The sequence below is a fragment of the Plectropomus leopardus genome, chromosome 4 (assembly GCF_026936395.1).
Source record: "Plectropomus leopardus strain MGB_pleo_1.0 chromosome 4, ASM2693639v1, whole genome shotgun sequence".
Taxonomy (NCBI): Eukaryota; Metazoa; Chordata; class Actinopteri; order Perciformes; family Serranidae; genus Plectropomus; species Plectropomus leopardus.
The window spans coordinates 26550083-26570810 of record NC_142179.1 but is presented as its reverse complement, the minus strand read 5'-3'; the positions used below and the strand labels follow the sequence as shown (position 1 = coordinate 26570810).

General features: G+C 43.1%; 1 long non-coding RNA gene across 2 annotated transcripts in view; it reads left to right on the top strand.

Moving 5' to 3' along the window:
- Window positions 1–908: 908 nt before the first annotated feature.
- The window catches only part of LOC148189789 (uncharacterized), a 278012-nt gene continuing 258192 nt past the window's right edge, over window positions 909–20728 (top strand). For both annotated transcript variants that reach the window (XR_015776325.1, XR_015776326.1), the window contains exon 1: window positions 909–1178. This is a non-coding gene — a long non-coding RNA (uncharacterized LOC148189789). The remainder of the gene's footprint in view (window positions 1179–20728) is intronic.

Genomic DNA, 20728 nt, shown 5'->3' with positions numbered 1-20728 from the left:
CAGTAAGGATAAAGTAAGGCCTAGTAAATCTTTCCCTTCCATGTCAGGACGCGGTCTACCTCTCTAGTTTCTGTTACTCTTTCTCCCCTGTTTGTCTCTAAATCCTCGTCCCAGCCGTATGGCCAAACCTCCAACACCCCCTATGCTTCCCACAGTTGGTTAGATACACTCTTCTCTCTCCTCTACTGTCATCACCAGATATCCCATGACCTCTCTTTCCTCCCGAACCCCCCAGAGCACCACTCAGGCTTTCTGCTGGAAGGTGATTGAGCATGGCACCCTGCTCTAGCCCTGTCCTGCTTTGTCTGGGGACGTGTGCCTGTGTCAGGAACCACAATTAGTGGGGCGCGTCCCCTACCATTAATCACAGAGCAGTCCTGGATCTCAGCGCGGGCTGTGAGTACCCCCACAGCAGCACTCACTGACAGTTTGCTCAGCATCAGCATCCGCATGGTGGGGGGCTTAGAAAATTCAACACAGCCATGAATGATTCAGCATGTTTTGCTTTTATGTCTTTCATGAAGTCTTGGTCAATAATGATTAGTTTCTAGCCCTTTTAACACAGAGTTTAAAGTCTAGGGCCACTGCAAATAAAGCTACAGAGTGATGCTAGACAGAAGTTAGAAATATAAACTATGTGTGCAGTGCTACAATGTACAATGAGTAAGAAAAACAATAAGAATAAATGCAATGTGTGTAAAATGTCAAATGTAGCCCGCATTCAAGAGGTAAAAGAATATTGCACATTTGAATAATTGCACAGAGCATTTCTGTAGTAAATTATTACGCCAAATACACATGTAGAGCCATTTCTATCAAGCCTTTATATTTTCCCATTTTTTGGAGTCACCTGAACGCACCGCCTGGCCTGGCATCACAGGATCCTCTCATTCAAGACAGCTGTGCTAAATTCGTCAACAAGGAAAGATGCCAAGAGGATACAGTCTTCAACTGCTGTGTGTTTGTTTAAATCTTTGTTTGATTGTTTGATAAATGTGTTTATCGCCCCATTGATTTGAACTTTGTTTTCATAAAAGCCTGATTATTTCGGGGGAATGTTTTTTTTTATATCTTTTTGATGCGACAGTCTGACAAATCAATTTAGCTTCATCCAGCAACTCTCCACACATCTGCAAATCATTTGACACCTGAAGCACCCTCGATCAGCAAGCAAAACAGTGAGTACAACCAAATACAGCAGGTTGGTGGTATCTGTCATGGCGCCTGTGGGTGGCTATTTCAAGCTTATTTAGAAGCTGCAACATTACCTTTCACATTTGGTAGGTTTAATAGTTGGTGTAAAAGGGGCTTTTGTCACAGTCAAAGCACCCACCCTTCAAATATGACAACAAATATTTGATGCGAAAGTGACAGATGAGCCAATCAGCTGTTAATTTTAACGCCTTTATTGTTGAATTTTAATTGTCATTAATTTTGTGTGCATTTCCAACTCAGATCTTTAACTTTACTGCAGGCTTTCCAGAGGGGTGTACTCTGTATGTTGAGTTTAAAACAAGGGTTTCCGGTACTACCTGGCTCAGATCACCATGGTAACTTATTTGGTAAACTTAACTCGGTGTGTGCAGGTTATGTTCTGAGTTTCAGCTTGAAATCTGCTGAAAAGCATCTTTCAGAGCTGTTTTGAGGAGCATCACTATAATCAGTGTCAGCATGTGAGCCATACAAATTGTCAGCTAAGAGAAAACGTTACAAGCACACTTTATACAGCTTGTTGAGCCATAGTGTTACACAAATGCCACCTAAGGAGGCCCTGCATTTAGGCTTACAGTATCGCTATATGCTTAGCAATGCGTTTTTGTTGTTGTTGTTGTTGTTTTTTTTTACTACACAGCAACCTACAGTTTATCAGTGATGCAGAAAATCTGAGAACATTGTTTACTCTACTCATTTGTGACTCTCACTGAACTGAACTCACTAAATGTGTGTGTGGTGTTTTCTGCTCAGTTTGTCCACAGTGACTCTGCAAGGCGCATCTTTAAAAATCACAGATTGCATTGTACATTAATAGGTCACTATATATTTTTAAACAGGATGATGATCATTTCACATTAAATGCAATTACAATTATACCATATCACTACCATTTATTATGTTTATAAGCTTAGTTTTACATTGCTATTATATTACAGCTGATAGATTAGTGGTATTTATCACAAATATTATTCAAGCCCTGAAATCATTTCACTTTGATTAGTCCAAGAACTAAAGTGATTTACATGCTCCTTCATTATGGAACCGTGTCGGACCTAAATATAGTTCTTGATTCTAGTTTTTACATCTTTCTGAATATGCAGCTGTCACGTTAGAAATAACGGAGTGATATAATAGCTTAAATAGAACGCTTATATTAACTTCACTATGTGTCATTTTCTGTCAGTTCTTGCCTTAACTGAGGCAACAGTGTTGCTTTGTGCTGTAATTCATTTTAATATTCTTCAAAGGCGGAAGTAGGCAGCACATGATCACATGACACGTTCAGCGCGTCATTTTCTCGTTTTCTGTGAACACACTCAGAATTTGAAATAGAAAGCCTGAGATAACTGAGACAAAGGATAATCACCTTCTTGGTACCCTGTTAACATGTAAAATAGAAATTTTCAAATCAGGGTATACTTCAAAGCTTCTGATAATTTTTGCAGCCAGTCTGCAAAGCAAGGCTTTACAATGAAGACATGGAAACAATGCAGGCATTTTTGCAGCATGCTCCCCAGACTGAGGGCAAACACGAGCCTGACCTCGTGAGGGAAACACACACCCACAATCCCCTTTTCACTCCGAGTATTCAGATCAATACTGTGGCCGGATGTTAAATATTTGTCATCAGACGATCACACGTTGATGGAACAAATCAATGGATGATAGGAGGGAATGAGAAAGGGCGGTGTGCTTGCTTACCTAGCTCCTAAGGGATGGGGAGGGAAAAGAGGAAGGGAAGATGGAGAGAGATGAAGATTTGTGGCTCTTGGGGGCTGAGATTTTTCTCCTGGGGACTATCTGTTTTCTTTTTTCTCTTTTTTTGTAGATCGGGGACAACCATGAGGGAAAGGATGAGGGGACTTGTGGGGGTGGGAGCATGTGTGTATGAAGAGATCCCTCTGTGGAAATGCAGGGACCCGCTGTCAAATTGAACTCTTTGTACTTTGTGGGTTCGCTCAGCTGCCTGTTTGCCCACCAATCCTTCTTAACTCACATGCATGAACACAACACATAACACACAGATAATGCTTGCAAACATAAACTTACATGGCAAAGCGCACACATACACACACTACTCTGTATGCGCCGCTTTCTCTCACTGTCTTTATTTAACGCATAATGAATTTTGAGCCCGGTCTCTTTCGATCTCTCTCTCTCTCTCTCTCTCTGTTCCCCTTGCTTTATAAAAACAGAGGAATGAAAAGCAGCCAGATGGTAGCTCAGGCCTAATATAAAATCAATACACTGCCTCCAAGAGAACTGAAAGGGGAAAAAAAACGAAGAAGAGTTGGTGAAAAAAAGAACACTCAAACACCACCAATGCCAAAATAGAGTTCTTTGGTCTCTTTTTTTTCTCCACCTTCTCTCTCTTCTCCTTTCTTTCTCGCCTAGTCTTTAAATATGTGCAGTGACACACACACACACACACACACACTCACACACATTGCCTCAGTATGCTTCAACCACACTCTCCAGCTTCGAGTAGACCCAGACCTCCAAACTTTCCCACCTCACAATGCACCTCCAGGGAAAGGGAGAGGAGCTGCACGTGTGTGTGCGTTTGTGTGGGTGTCACTGCAAGCACACAAAAATGTCAGGACATCTCATTGGGCCACAAATTGAGAGAGAGGAGGACGACATGGTAGAGATAGCCTTTGAAGAGGGAGAGGACTGAGGGCCATTGAGAAGTCATTAGGGTAATGATAATTGGCGCGGTGAATAAGCAAAGAGAGAAAAGGGGGAGGAGAGTTAGTGTGTGTGTGTGTGTGTGTGTGTGTGTGTGTAGAGGGGGGGTTACAGATGCAAACAAAAAGTGATGTGTTACAAGTTAATTTGATTGGCAGCCACATGTGGGATGATGATGCGTGTGGACCTGAAGTTTGGGATGGCCATTTTATGTGCGTGTGAAATGGAGAAAAGATTTTATGCCATTGAAAGAGAGGATTGAGATAGTGTGTGTTGCATGTGTGTGTGTCAGCAGCTCCACTCTGTGTGTGAGGAGCAGTAAAGCCTGTCCCCTGGTGACTGGGCCTGCTTGCTGGGTGACAGATAGCCCAGGGAGAGAGGGGACACCAGGCTGTTTAGCTGATAATTAAGGGGGTTTTATCTTAATTTGAGCTGTTACTCTCTATCCTCTCCTGTGATTTATGAGTTGCTGGCCCAGCCCTGCTCCCCTGCTCTGCCCCTTAGCATTGGGAACAAGACAAAGGAAGCTCTTCCCTCAGTACACATATACTGTAACACACACTTTGTACGTTGCACGTGTGCAAGTGCGTGCGAATTATCACAAACTCTGAAGCATTTGACACACAAACTGATAATTATACAATGCCCAAGGAATACATTTGCACATTAATTCTCAGAGGAATACAAAAGCTCAAAGCGCACAATATCAGCACACTGGCTGATTGATATCTGCCTGCAGTGGTGCAGCAGCTCTCTGTTAGGGCCTTTATTCATCCTCCACCGGGCTCTGGTGGTAATGAATCATAAGAGAAAAGAGGGCTGAAGCTTTAACCTCTCGCCGGCCGACCCAGGAGAGAAACACAGAGTGGAGCAGGATTGAGTTCCTGCGAGGTGGAGTGACCGCAGGCAAGAGTTAACTCGATCTTCAGCTGGGTGGGGTACAGGGTGAAGAGAAGGCAGGGTGGAGGAGTGGAGGGGAGAGGGGGGGCAGTACAGGCAAACAATGCGAGCCACTGTTCTCAACCTATCAACCCCCGGGGTCACAGAGGAGAAGACATGCTAGTGCAACCTCATCTCCTCCAGTCACCTCTCACATAAAGGCCGGGGATTTCTCCAGCGCCACGGCTCGGATGTTGTTTTTACCCAGATTGTGGGTAGGTCGTTTGGCCCGGCGTGTTTCAGGCTGCGTGGTAATAATCCCAAAGGTATTTGGCTGGAGGGTGGGACCTTCGCACCTCTGTCAAAATGGCGTAGGCTGAGAAGAGTGTGGGCATTGTTGCAGATGCGTGAGCCAGGACGTCATTCTCTCTGTCTTTCACCTTGAGTTGTCTTTTGTCTAAACTTTTCCTGTTTGTCTACATTCAGGAGATATTTCTATCATGTAATACACCAATTAACGCATTCATTCTAGTATTCCGACTATGCTGCCTCGCTGTTGTCAAAACAAGTTTGAAACTAGTGTGGCAGAAAAACAGAAAACATCCAATACAAGGAATTCATCTGTAAAGGAACATTTCTGCTCTCTGTAGACCTCCTCAAAAGCCAAAGTATAAGCCCACTTTACTCAGAGGACATGTATGTGCATGCATATGCGACTATCTGTGATGAGATGTACAATAGAGATAGGTGTTCACTGCTGGAAGTTCTCCCACTGACCCTTGACCCTTGTGAGTCAGTAACCTGTTTGTGTTTCCAAAAGGGCCCTCCTCCTTTGCTCTTATCTCTTGCCTTTTCGTGGGGGAGGCAGTGCTGCAGGGGAAATAGTGGTTTCAGCCAAAGGCACGGAGTCTTCTCAGGGCATGAAACCTCATCTTTCCCCTCCTCCTCCATCCATCTAGGCTCTTAACTTTCACCCCTGACCCCTGTCACACCCTCCTCTGGGCTCCAGCAACAACAAAAGGAGGAGATTAGGGAAATCAACGGGCTAGAGGGGATTACTGTAGCCCTTTTCATCTCGGCCTGCGCTCACAGTTGACACAGTCTGTTAGCAGTACTTCAACTTAATCTGAGTGCAGTTTACTTTTTAGTTTGTGTGCTTATGTTAGCCGTGGTTTGTACATAGACTTAATTGTAGCGAAATCCACAGAAATAACAGAAGCCGTCAGTTTTGTGTGCTTCAGGCACATTCTATCCATGTACATCACTTACATTAATAAACACACACAACCACTGGCAGCACGCATGTGACTGAAAGCTCAGCTGAAGGAAATGTTGACATGTATTTGCTACTTTCTGTCAACATCAGAAACTGACTCTGATGTGCAGTGTGCTGTCTCTGTTGAGACATCAAACTCAGACAGGAAGTGGAGAGCCCCAAACAGGAAGCCAGTGGATTGAGTGACACGTGGGCTAGAGGGGTCCCTCAGTTTGGCAGAAAAAGTGGTCACTGTACTATTTTACAGACATGTTTATAGCAGAAGTGGGAGACTCCAGTCGTATGACTGAACTCAAGTCAGACTAGAGTTGCAAATTTGAGGCACTTGCTTGAATAACATCAATAAAAGACTCGACTTGCTGTTGACTCAGTATTCATGACTTGAGACTTAACTAAAACTTGAGAAAGAACTTGACCTTTTTTAAAATAAAATATCTGCATTTTTTGTAAGTTTTGAGAAGTTAAGTTTTGTTTTTGAAGCATAATAAAGTTCACAGAAGATGCTTTTCTGTAGGCTAACCAGGAAGTTAGCTTCCCCCGGTTCCCTCGTTAAAAAGCCTACGAGATTTTTACATGGGATTTAGGATCATTGCAGAAAATAAGCTCTGTGGTATTCTGTGGTATATAAACATTTATGATACTACACATTTTGTTCAGCACAAGTGAACCACTTTTATGATTTTATTTATGAGGCCCACATGTAGGCTATAAACAAACAAATTACGGTCACATCGCCACTGCTTTGAGGCTGTAAAGTCGTGTTCGCCGTGGCTTAGTGTAATGACGTTCGATGGTCTCCTTTTAGCCACTTTTTATCAACCACCTTTTTTTTTAAGACACATGAAATCTTCAAAGTTCACAAGTGGGATATTTACTGGTGTATTTCATGTTGTACAACTAACATGAAGCATGAAGTCTCCGCAGCTTGTGTTAACCACAGACCTTATTTGAGATATCTAACCAGCGAACCATTTAAAAAACCCACTGACTTTGAGGCGAGGGAACCAGAGGTGCTGAAATGCTAATCCATTTCGAGGTTTTTGGACTCATTACAGGGGTCCTTTATCGGGTGATTTCTAGTTTAATGCCTACAACCTATGAGGCAGTGGCAGACCAGCAGAGCCGCCTATTTGAAAAGTAATAAAATTTGCAGTCAAGTTATTTTTTCAATAATGTTGGTGAGAGGGTATGCAAGGTCTGCAGCAGCCAGAGGGCTAGCGAAAAGATAACATTTGACCAGATCATCAGAATTTCTTATAACTTGACTTGTGACTTGCATGACCTGAACAATTGGGCTACTTGACTTGTCTTGCTTGACTTATAGTACCATACCCTCATACAATGGAATATGATAAACCACAAAAATGCACAAAACAGTCTGTATGATATCCTACAAATTAGTGCCACACAAATGATGTTACTTCTTAACCGAAGAGTTATGGAGGTGAGGTTGAGGCAAGTAAAGTTACTTTGGTTAGTTGTAGGAAAAGAAACTTGGTTAGAACGTACCTTAAAGTGGTGCACTCTGTAACTTGGGACTTGCTTGTGACTTGCACATGTGTGACGTACTCTCACCTGTGTTTGACAGAATGTTGTAGTATTGTATTGATGCAATGATACACAGGTGTTAAAAGGTTGTATTGGGCTACTGGACACTTGGTCATAACAAAATTGCAAGCAAAGATAGTATGCAGGTGACTTAGTTAAATTAATATAATGGTAAAAGTTTATCTCCTCCATTGCTGAAGCACTGCATTCAATTTACGCACACCTGTGCCTCTTAATAATAGTTAAGTCCTTCTCAGTCTCCTTTTCCTTTCTGCCTTTTAGCCGAATTGCCTTGGATCTCAGAGCCCTGGCAGCAAGTCAAAACTATGTGCTCGACCCTCGAGAAGCACGTCTGCTAACCGTTAAGCCGTTTAGCTCCTAATACCAACAACAAACACTCTTTCTGTGCTGGCCCTGGGCATAGAGCACAGTGAGCTGCCTGTGAGAGAGGTCAGACAACTCTATAATCGGACTCTACCCATCTGCCCTCTGCTCTCCCACACTGAGCAGCAGGTTGGAGTCCTCGGCAGGGGACTAAGTGGGACACGGGGACACAGATGCCCATTGACACTGCACCATTCACGGAGCTTAAGCCCCAGCATAGCCACCCAGTGATCTCACAATGAGCAAATCATTTAATGATGTGGTATTTGTGCGCTTTGCCCGTGTGTGTGTGTGTGTGCACACTATAAATGTGTGTACCGCTCATGAGTGGAAGTAAATGTGCGGATGTGTGAGAGCCGGTGTTATGAACATGCATAATTGTGTGTGGAGAGGTGTGTATATGCCTGTATATTTATGAAGTGCTAGTTCAGACATTTAATTTGCCACAGCCTAGTGAATGTGCAGAGAGGCGTCTCAGTAGATGTGTGCTGTCACCACCCTCTCCGCCCCCCTCAGCCTCCCAGCATTCCCTCTCCTCCACAAGTCTCCCACCCTCATTCTCTTTACTCGTCTTCCACGCTCCCTCCCTCAGCCCTGCCCCCGCTCCCCTGTTCCTGCACCCCATGCTGGGGCTAATTTTAGAACTTCTTCCCTGGATCCCAGCATCCAGCTGGAAGTGTCTCTCCACCCCTGCCTCGCTGTGGAGCATCTCTCATGGATGTGCTCCACCGAGCGCTCCAACGCTCCTCCAGGGCATGTAAAAGGTGTGCTGGAGGGGAGGGAAGGTGGGGGTGGAGGCAGGTTAGCTCAGAGCTCTATGGTCTTTAACCTACCAAGGTGCCATGGTAACAGGAATCTACCTCTCCGATGGGTGATTTTCTCATTCTTTTCCCATTGTTTTTGTTTTTACCCCTTCTATACCCTTCACCCTACTCACTGGAAGAATGCTGTTCTCCACTCAGGAGTGCTTGCAGGTGATTGGCTAAGCAGAATCCCCGGTGGTCTATTAGTAGTTAGAGAAAACACCAAATAGTGTGGTGAACACAGTTAGAGGCAGCTTTCTGTCAGACAAACTGAAATGGGACGCACAAAGCTGCACAATCAGAAAATAATTTACACACATGCACAGGTGTCAGCATTGAATGTGTCTTAACTGGGATAGTTTTACTGGCTAAGGTGCTGTACTGTAATTTTACCCACTATGTGTGTACTGTAATGCTGGAAAATGACTGATGTGGGAAAAAGAAGAATATTGTAAAATATAATTTGTTAATGATTAGATTAGATTTGATTTCACTTTATGTTCAGAAATATTTCTGAAATTCTTCCACATGAAGAATATCTGGGTGTGGAGCGCAGTCGTGCCACGCACAGGAACTAAAAGAATGAATGAAACTGACTTTCAAAATAAAATCCATGATTACTTGAGCGTGAACAAGAAATGAGTCTCTGCACCTCATTGGATTAGTGGGTTAGATGACACTGATTTCCAAAAACAACTTGTGCTGATGTTTTATATCCAAGTGTGGAGTTTGGGAAAGGGTCCCTTACTTGGATATCAGTTTGCCAAATTTTACTCTTTCAAGATTTTGTTTGACAAAAAACATTTGACCCAGATTTTGTACTTAAGGCCTTGTGCGTTGGATTTGGGCAGCTATATTGGCAGAAATGAAGCATAATATAATTAGTAGGTTTTCTTGAGTTTATAAACACCTGAAGATCAAGATTGTCCTGTTTTCATTACGTTACCTGATCAGTTTACATCTACATCGGGGGTGAGTCTGTCCACGGACACCATGTCACACCGCCATATTTTACAGTAGCCCAGAATGGACAACCCAAAAAACTGGCTTTAGATTTGGCCGTTACATTTTGTATTGGACACCTTAGTTAGCAGCCCCTCAGTGACAAGCTGAACAGCATCTGAAAAAACAGCTTTTTTAAGCGATATAAAGCATGGGTGAAATCTGAGTTTTTACCAGTTTAAATCACCTGGTCTGTTTTGGAGAGGAAGAGCCCTCTGTAGGTAATCTGCCCCTGGTAAAACCCTCCTGAAAGTCTCAATCTTAAGTTATCAGAAAATTAACGTAAGCACACAATAGCAGGTGCTGGGCCAGCAGCCACTCTGCGATGAGTTGAATAGTGCCAGAGAAGCACTTATTTGTAATGTGAAAGTGGTTCTTTTTTTTTTTTTGTCTTAGAGAGGAAAGGACCTCTGTGCATAATTCTGGTCCTGGTAAAAACCAATTCAACAATGGACACTGAAGGAATTCTAATCCGGAGTTCATGCTTGGCACATGGGAGAAGTTTCAGCTGGTTGACATCTGCAGTCCTCACCATCATATGTCACTTAATCCTACACACTGCTCCTGTAAGATTTGCTGTAAAACACATGGACATATACAAACACATGCTAGCAGAAGTGGGTAATACGCAAATGCAGTTTGCAGTTTTGTAAGTTGTGAGTGAGTTTGTTGTTTTGTGTTTGATGTTAACAGAGAGGAAAAAATGGAACAAGCACATTTGATGCTTTCCTCAAATAGACTTTCTTTCTCTTTTGTATCACAAACTGTAATTGAAATTGGAAGTGTTTTACCAGCAGACAACAATGATCTCAATGACCGCTGTGCTGCCTATAAAAAGCAGTGGCAGAAAGTTACAAAACAAACTGGGCAATGTCTCACTTTGTCGTCTGTCCGCCTGGATTTGCTTTCTTGTTGTTGTTTTTGTCCTAGCTTTTGGGCGAAATCCTTACATGTAGGCGTTCATTCAACTGCTCTAACAAGCCTACTGGGGCATGAGCTGAGCTATCTGTGGGACATGAATCGGACCTGGCCAAGGGCACAAATCACAGCGAGAGAAGAAGAGAGACCCTGACAGCAGAGGGCTGCGGCTCAGCTTCTCCCTCCTCCCCTTTGCTCCTTGGTGGATTTGCTGCTTTTCCTACTCTCTGTGCTGCCGTTCGGGGCTCTGTTGGCTTGTTAAAATTAATCTCCATGCACGACAAGGGAAGAGGACAGTTGTTTCACTTGCCTGGACCGCACTGTGCTGAGAGAACTGGTGGTGGGTCAGCCCGTGTGTGTGTGTGTGTGTGTGTGTGTGTGTGAGTGTGTGTCGTTTTGGACGGAGCGAGGATGTGATTCATCATGTGGTGGTCAGGCGGACTCAACAGGCGTAACCACAGCCAGCCACACCAGGCCGTCTGAGACCATGCAGCGCTGAGGCATAGTTGCTCTCTACACACAGCATCATTCTAGACACCCCGGGGAGGCAGCAGAGGTGGTGTGTGAAACACACACCAGGGAGAGACTGGAGGGAACATGAGCTCACATATGTGTATATGTGCGTTAACTGTATGCATGTTTGAATGTATTTGATTTCCAAAAAGATGCATGCTTGTGGAAATCAGCGGTTGTGGAGGAACAGAGCACAATATATCTGAAAAAAAAATCAGAGAAAGCGGAGGGAAAGCATGTCTTTCTTTCCATAGTTTGCCTGTGGAGAAAGTTTCCGGCCGTGGCTGAGGCCTCAGGTTCCTGAGACCGAGTGGTGAGGGGGTGCTGTATTTCTATCCTCTCTCCCTCTCCATCCCTCTCTCCGTCTCTTTCTCCCTATGGATGGAGCTGAAGGACATGTCACCACAACAGGGCACTGGATGAGACAAGCCCACATCTCTCCCTCCCGCCTTCCTCCCCCCTCTGCCTCCCAACTTCCTTTTTCCACACACTGTTTTTTTTCTTTTTCTTTTTCTCTCGGTCCCCGCAAACACAAACACATAAACAAACTCAATTAGCTAATGACACTGGCCTGGCCATTGGGTGGTCCTAATTAACGTTTACTGGCTGCCTGATGTCAGCTCTCAGGCAGTGATTAATAACTAGCCCCCTACCAGTACACACACACACGCACAACATGCAGGCAGTACGCACAAAGGTGAGAGTTGCTTGCTTTTTTCACATTATGATATTACTGTGCAACTGTTTAAGGCTGCAACGACTCAACATGGGCCAGTTGGCCGCAAACCAAACTTGTTTTTTTTTTTTTTTTTTAATAGTAGACAAGCACTCCTGAGAGGTAGAAGCTGTAATATGATCATTAAATCCTCTGCGCTGTAAAATAGATTACAGCCTGAGTGGAGCATGGTGGAGTAGTAAGAGGCTCAGTCCAAACAAACCGGACCCGGCAGACAGTGTGCGAACAGGCCCTGTGGAGCACTATTCAGGAAAAGGCTGCTGTTTAGCTTGCAAAGGGTTAACATGTGTTGGGCTTGCAGACTCCCCGCGTGTGACGCACTGTCTCGATGAGGGAAAGTCTAACAGGAAAGGCAGTCTAAAAAAGGTCCCTGTGCAGCGAGGGCCCAAGGTACGTTTTCTTTGGCCCTCTTCTCACATTTTTTGCACTTGTTTTTCCAATTTGCTTAACTACAGTTCAATGGTTTTCGGATTTGCAGATTGCTGCGCGGTTCCTCTTTTAATTCCGGTGGTGGAAGCTTTGCCTTTTATTGCTATTGTGGGGCTCATTCTGTTTTTTTAAATCTACATTTTTGGCATGACTCCCGCTTGTCTGCCACTGGCCCCACTCACCCTCTGCCACTCTTGTTGCCCAAAAGTTCACCCTGCTGTTGGTGCACAATCACTCTAAGCCGCTCAGAGATTTCGGGTGATAAAATAGCATCGCACCTGACCCAAAGGCTCCGTGTGTGTGTGTGTGTGTGTGTGTTTGCGTGTGTTTGTGTGTGAATGAGGTCAGTTGGGAGGGTGGACACAGCAGTGACAAGGCTTCATATGTTAATATGCTGCACATGTGGCGCTGGCATTGGAGGGCTGCGGTGGTCAGAATGACCCCCTACCCATTTCCACCCCATCCCATTCATTGCTAGTGAATGTGGCTCTCCATTCACGCTGTTTTCACAGAGGAGGGAGGGAGGGAGGGAGGAGAAGGAGGAGGAGGGAGGGACGGTGGTCTCAGAGGGAGAGAGGTGGTCTTTCTCTTCTCCCTGGCTCAGAGAGAAGGAAAAACAATTGGTGTGCAAATGGATGCCTCTCCCTTATTCCTAGATGACCCGCCTCTCCCTCCCTCCATCCCCTCCCTCCATCCTCTCCCTTCATCCCTCCTCTCTATCCTCTCTGGATGTTTAGAAAGACATGCACAGTGGAGAAGAGGGCGATTGGCTGAGCATCTGTGTAAAATCTGAATAAATAAAAAGCAGAGGGTGTATCTTGTGGGTGTGTGTTTATACTGTTTGTGTTTTTTTTTTCATGTCTTCGTGTGTGTGTGTGTGTGTGTGTGTGTGTGTGTGTGTGTGCTAGCTATAGCCTGTCAAAGGAGAAAGGCCCCCAGTGTCCTCTGTAATTTTCATAGGTCAGAACTGACAATGGCCACTTTGATAGAGAAGCTGTGGAGATGTAAATCAGCCAATGGAGGGAGACAAAACAACTGTCCTCCCACTGGCCCCCACACCCTCCCCCAAAAAAGGGGAATTTAGATTTAAAAGAGTGAGTAAGAGAGCAAGAGAAGAGGGAGAAAGAGCAAGAAAGACATCCCCTCTTCCTTTATTTTGATGATAGTCTCCTTTTCAGATTCTCAGTGAGTTTGTGGTGGTAGAAGCGAAGGAGTTGGGTGGTGTGGGGGGGGGGCAGCAAAGGTTGTGCTGCTAAATGAACTATTTTAGTCAGTCCGCCTCATTCCTGGGAAAGTTTGGAGCATCTTCGCTATTGCCTGGCACCTGGAGTGGGTCGCTGGGAAGCGGGACAATAGCATTGAGGTTGGTGGGTCGTCGGAGCACGGTCCTGCTCGGCTCCAGACGTGGACACGCTCCAGGCCTCCCCTAATCCCATCACTGCAGCAGCCCCGCGGCTGAAAAGACCCTCTGGAGAGGGCGGGAAAGCCTCCAGCAGCAGTCACATTCAGAATATGCCTCGGTAGGATATGTAAATAAGCCTATATGAGAACTTCTAATAAAAGAGGAGAAGATTGAGCGCAAGTGTGTGTGTGAGCCGTGTGTTGTCAGTAAGTGGATCATGAGCAGAAACAAGATGATGTTGCGAACAAACTTAGGGAAACAAATTAGAGATGAAACAACTTACAACTTGATAAGTGCAGATTAAAGTCATAAAGATGCCACAAATAATGGATGTGTGCCTATGTGCCCTGCAGGCCCGGGAGCATGGAATCTATCCAATTTCCGCAGGAGGATGACAAATTGCTTATACATGTATGACTCTAGTCCAGGACATGAATGGGCTTGAGAGAGGCCCAAGTGAGTAGTAGTTTAGCGAGGCTATGCTTACGCACATGTCTGCATACCACATAAGTTGCACGCAAAAAAGAGTGTTAAGATGGGGAGGGGGAGATGTTTCACTTACAAACACGCCTCCACTAATGGTTGCGGTTATTGAGTATGGTATGTGTGGAGGGTTTTTTTTTGAGTGAGTGAGCGCTGCAGGGCTGTGCGGAAGCTTCCGAGTGTGAATGAGCAGTGAGGCGGTCAGTCAGACAGACAGTGGTCAGAGATAAGCAGATGAAAGCCCTGGGGATGGCTGGTGGGAGAGAGATTGATCCATCAAAGTCTACAGACAGCCTATGTGACATTTGATGCCACACTCATGAAAACAGCGCATTGATGGTTAAAGACTTTATGAAGCAAAGCGTTAAAAAGCAACACTGAAAGTAAATCTTTGCAGTCGTCACAACAGCAGGTCTGGTTTTTGTTTTCGTTTTCTCTGCCGTAGAGAGGGATACAAACCTTTTGTTTGTTTGACTTCATTTGACATTAACTAAATAAAATATAATGTGATAATATTAAAAATAAAAAATATATCACAGTCTTTAAAGGGCAAAAAAAGATTTAAAGTGTAGGATTTATTAAGATATATTGGAAGAAATTGAATATTATATGATAAATATATAAATAAATATAAATATAATATAGTATTTTTTCTTTAGCATATAATCACCGTAAAATAAGAATTGTTGTTGTTGAAAAATGTCAAGCTTGAATGTGTATTTGTGAGACCAGGGGTCAGATGCATAAAACATAAATCAACAGCTTGAATGCACAGAGGCAGAAATATGCATTCTTTTGTCAGATTTAAAAATCTGTTTTATGAATATCAATCACTGTGGCACTAAACATATGGGCACAAGCCTTGTTTCTGCACCCACACAGTTAACCATAAATGACCATAGAAATGCCCTTAAACATCCGTTTGCATGTTGACGTGTGACCCTCCACCATTCATTACACCTGTCAGTGACAAATACAGTAAAAAAAATGCTATATCACCAACTGTGTTGCATCGCTGAGTTTCTCCAGCAATGCCAGAGCAGCCATCATTATGCACTGCTTAGGATGTTTGCAGTGTCCGTAGCACTTATTTATCAAATTTCTGCAAATCATTGTCACAGTGAAATCTCAATCCTCATTTTATGAACTGTCAAAGGGACAATTAATGATTTATTCATAACCCTCATGTGGAAATTACAAAATGTTCCACAGGACAAAATTAAACGATCACTAACAGGGAGATGAATGTAAATAAAAATAATGCTGTAATATATCACTCATAAATGATTTAAAATTGAGTATATAAATACACTTTTGATTGATATTTTACAGAATGCAATGTAACCTGTTAAAATCAAAAACAAAACAAAACAAAAAAAAACAACCGATGAAGTTGGCAGACAACCTTAAAGCATTGTTTTCTGTCTTTTACCTTATGTTTAATCTCCTTCTTATCATATGACCCACAGACATCGCAGCTAAAACTTTGTGTGCACCTGCTCTGAAGAATGCATGAGGTGTGCACACTCTCACCTCACATTCCTCCTTTATAAATACCAGTTTATGTGAGGAAAAAGGCATACTCGTGGTTTTTGTGCATACACATCATTATGCATCTGGCCTCATGAGTGGGTGGAGAGATTCATCTGTGGACACAGGAGGAGTTTATAGAGGGGGCAGGTTATATAAGGGCTGAGTGTGTGTTGTGCAGATCCTTTTGTCCTCGACCATGCTGCCACACCAGTAAATCGTTTGTACCAATCTGTCAAAATGTTTCAGCTGATTAATTGTTTAAATTGTATGATTGTCTGCATGCTAATACTTATTTAATGTGTCTATTCCACTTTCCAAAAGATTATCATGTATCATTTTGGAGATTAAATTATTTTGATTTAGCTGAGAAAAAGGCTGTATATATTGTTTCTTTGTATTCACTTGCGTTTTCTATGAATAGGACCCTAATGAAGGTTTCTGGGTCGTCTTATTAGAAAGTGGATGCATTGAGTGTAAGATAACGAAAACATTTTTTTGTTTATTATTCTTTATTGTGTTATGCTTGGCAATGTATTGATATTTGCCTTTTCGTACAAAAAAAGTAATCCATCCTTCATTTATTCTCCTGCAATAAATGGTTAAATGGCTTCTGTGTTTGAATGTGCACACCAGCTAGAAGTCCTGTGATCCAGTCAGCCTTTTTCTCCCCAATCAGGCAGTTTAAAGTCCTTTTTTTCAGTTGTGTTTTCAGCTGTTTATATCTACGCAGGGAGCAGGCCCTCTTCCATGGTGTCATGCCATGTTGCACCCCCATATTTCTACAATAGCCCAGAACGGACAAACTTAACTCTGGCTCTACATAGGGCCATTCAAGTTTTCACATCAGTCACTCTAGTTAGAAGTCCCTGTGCGACAAGCAGTGTCAGAAAAACACATATTTAAATGTGAAACGTAATTTATTTCTTGTTTTTATTGGTTGAACTCACCTGGTCTGTTTGTTTTGGAAAGAAGGAGACCTCTGCATATAATTCAGCTCCCAGTTTGATTTACCTCAAAAGCATGGGGCAATAAGCAACTTAATAAGACATGGCTCACAGATGAGCTAGAAATTAATAAAAAGTTTAAAGAAAATGACCTGAAAATGTTATTTGTGTGGTAATTCTCATCAAGTTATTGAAAGAAATCAAACCAAATTTGCTCAGGTTTCATAAGGTCAAATAGCTTGTGAAAGTTGTCTGAACGCAGTACAAGAAAACTGATGTTGGACCAGGTTTTAAAGGGTTAGGGTCAGAAAAAACAGATGAGCACACATTAGGAGGTGCTGGTCTAGTGGCCCATTTACAACACACTGAACAGCATCGGAAAAACTGCAATGTTATTGTAAACTTGAGCTAAAATTTTGAAGAGGAAACTGCTGTCAGGGAAATCCCTTGTAACTTTTTGTGAGTTTTATGGATTTTACCTTTGCTGAATATTTACACCGTTCATTATACATGGGGCAAGTCTGCATGACTCTGGGGACCATGAAATCCACTCAAATCCCAAGTTGAAATTGAAACAAAGACAAAAGCCACATGGATTGGCAGTTCATATATCTGTCAGCAATGATCTATAACTAGTTAAAGTACTAGTGGAGATAAAAAAAAAAAATATGGATGTAAGTAATTTGTATTTTTCTGTGTTTGTATTTGTTGGGAGCTTGTCTGTTTACTGTTTGCATGCAGGAATGAGAAGCACCAGTGGAAATTGCTATTAGATAATGAACTCAGTTCACCTCCAGTAGGTGCCAAACAGCCTGAGGGTTCGGAGCAGTCAAGTAACAACAACTCCTGGGTATACAGTGCAGCTGACAACAAGTACAGACCTTCTTAGAAAAGGGCAACATACCTCATTAAAATGTATATTCTGATTGTACTGAGTGATGATTCAGTCGTGGAACTGCTCTGTAACTCTGTATAAGGCCGTCATAGGGATATTATTTTCTACTATTGATTCCATCTTTATGAGCAAAAACTTAATGGGCTGTAGTAAAATGTTGATTTCAGCCATTGGGTATTATGACTGACCATTTTGGTCATTTAATGGCTCACATATTCACTCTGTGGGACCCTGTAGTTACTCACTCCTGGCATGTGTCTGCTGTGCAGTGCAGTTTTACTAGGTATGTGAGCCTGGCAATGGGGAGCGGTGTGAGAGAGTTTGCTCGGAGCTCCGGTGCTGTGGGAGCGACACATCAAGACACAGAGAGCGCTCTGTTCCAGATATCTGAAGAAGAGGAGCAGGAAAACGATGGCACTGAGGAGTCATGAAAAAGTGTCTTTGTGTCAGAGGGTTGAAAAACAGCCCATTTAGAGTGGTCTGCCTATTAGCCGAACAAAGACAAGGGTCTGTCTCTGAAATCTGCTGCAAAGACTATTTAGTGTGTATACTGTATCAAGGGACAGCAAACAGGATCTTCTTTTGCGCCCGGCTCTGGCCGTCCCCCATCTTCTTAGAAAGGACTCATCCTTTCTCTGCATTCCTCCTCTGGGCCCAAGATCCTTTCTGGCCCCCTTTCTCTCTCCATTCATCTTCTCATCTAAGCCTCTCTGAAAACACCAGCTTTCCTTGAGCAAAAACTGCAGGATAGTTGTGTCTGTAAACTGCACAAGCAGTGTGCCAAACCCAGCTAACCTAAACGCGCTGTGTGATCTCCGCTGTCTGACTAAACTCTTGCGACAGGGCCAGAGGTTGTTATGTCTCCCACTGACCTCTTCTCTCCATTTTGCTCTCTGTCTCTCTTTTCCTCTCTCCTCCATCCAGTTTTAAGTCACTTTAACATCGCCCATGATTCTCCAATCTCTTCACTCCAGCTTGCAGCCATATATGACACTGCTTTGTCATTTTTTTGACACAGACATGTTGTCTTTAAGGCCTCTAGTCAACATGATTGTGTGGGACGCAGCTGTGGCGCCGTGCCTGCTCGTTCACCACGGGGCAGTTTTGGTCGTGTCGAGCGTTGTTTATTTGTGCCTATATGTGAGGCAAAGCAACAAAACTGTTCTATCGGGCATGATAGTTATTTTGTAGGCATGTTGGGTGTGTCAAAAGTCATTAAGTCACATGTTGCGTGTTGAGTTTTAAAAATAGATCACTCTCACTTTTGAGGTGTTAATAGTTTGTGTACTGATAAAATAACACACAACATAAAGACTGGATGGTATGAAGACACACACATGTAGCTTTGTTCCGTTGCAACTCATATTTTCACCTCAGGCGGTTAACAGTGGAGCTTCCTGTGTTGGAGGGGAATGTGACCTCACCTGTACTGCTGCTCCTCGCTCCATTGACTCATGGACACCTGCGTTCCTGACAAACTTTAACCTGTCAGCCATTGAGCTGCGGCTTCCACGACTAATGCATCTTGATCTCACTCTGTTCATCAAATGACCTTTGACCTCTGGGTATTTTGGCACAAGTCATTTGCTCCTCTTCACCGTTGATACAAAATTGTTCCTTTGGGTAAATAATAGGCAGCAAGCACAGGAATGCCAGATGAGACGAGGTGAGGCTGATGTGCAGAGGTGAGACCAGGTTATGGCTTTGTAAATCACAAGCGGGTCTCAAGTCCTTGCACTCGAGTTCTAGGTCAAGTCCCAAGTTGACTGTTAAAACAAGTTTGTTATTAACTTAAGCTTTTAAGTCAACATTAACTATAAATATTAAGGTGAGTTGATTGAGCAAATTAAGGGAAATAAATTGATTTGTGGCACAATGTTGAAATAACTTTTTAATCTATAATTTAATTTTGGGCTTGGGGATTGGTATCAAGTATTTTCAAGGCAAAAAGATCTCAAGTCGCAAGTCACTGTATGAAAGTCCAAATTGAGGTGCTATCCTTTTTTTTTCTTTTTTAAAACTTTTGCCAAGTCCATTCAGTCGAGTTCATCAAATTTGTGACTCAACTCTGACTTGAGTCCAAATAAAGTGACTCAAGTACACACCTCTGTTGAGGTGTATAGTGTATGTTTTCCTTTAATTACTTTGCTCCTAAGTGTTGAGTAGCAAGTGACATTTACACTTCGCTCCTTTGTTCACATAATTTTGAGATATTTCCACATGGGCTTATTAGGAGTGATGTAAAGTAGAGGTAGGGATGACCTCATCAAAGTTTTTAGAAATTAAAAACTTTTTATTTGTCTTAGTTGAAAATAATCAAACTGGCTGATGGTCATAGAGATTTTGTTTTTCAGTTTCTGATGTCAGTCGTATGGTCCTCGGCTGTGGCGTGGGCCTGGACCTTGAAGCCGCAGAGAGCACAGAACAGAACAGTGCCCGTCAGACTGGGTCAATCTACTCTAGTGTAGCGGGGGGACAAGAGCGGCCTCTCCCAGTTTGGACTGATTCTTGTTTTTGTTGCAATTATTTCATCATGAAGAGTTTCTAGCTGTCAGTGTTTTTGTGGTTAACTTAATTAGTGAAAATAGCAAAAAGGAGGTGTATAGGAGACGAAAATAAAATGGGTACTCAATGTGCCAAATTGACAAATATTTTCCGTGGTCGAAAGGCCAAAGTTGCTATGACCTCCAGGCCACTGCAGACTGTCGATGGCCTATAGCCTTGCCTGGCTTGGTCTTGTTTTGATTCAGTGCAGTGTTGATGTGTTATACAAACTGAGAAGGGAGGTGTCAGCAAGACATCCTTATGTGCCTGGAAGGTCTTCAGCATCATCAGATTCTCCTCATACTGCAAAAACTGTACCAGTGTTAAAATTACTGCCAAAAAACTCCATCTTGAAGTCACTGCCTTAAATTCAGTCCCAGTACGTCCCTGAAAATAATGTAGCTCTAACACTGCAGTTAATGTAACTCAGCTGAAAGTAGAGTTGATTAAACTTCAAGAAACAGAATCTTTAAAGGGTCAATTCACCCAAATTACAAAACAAACTCTAAAAGCTCACTAATTCACCTATCATGGTT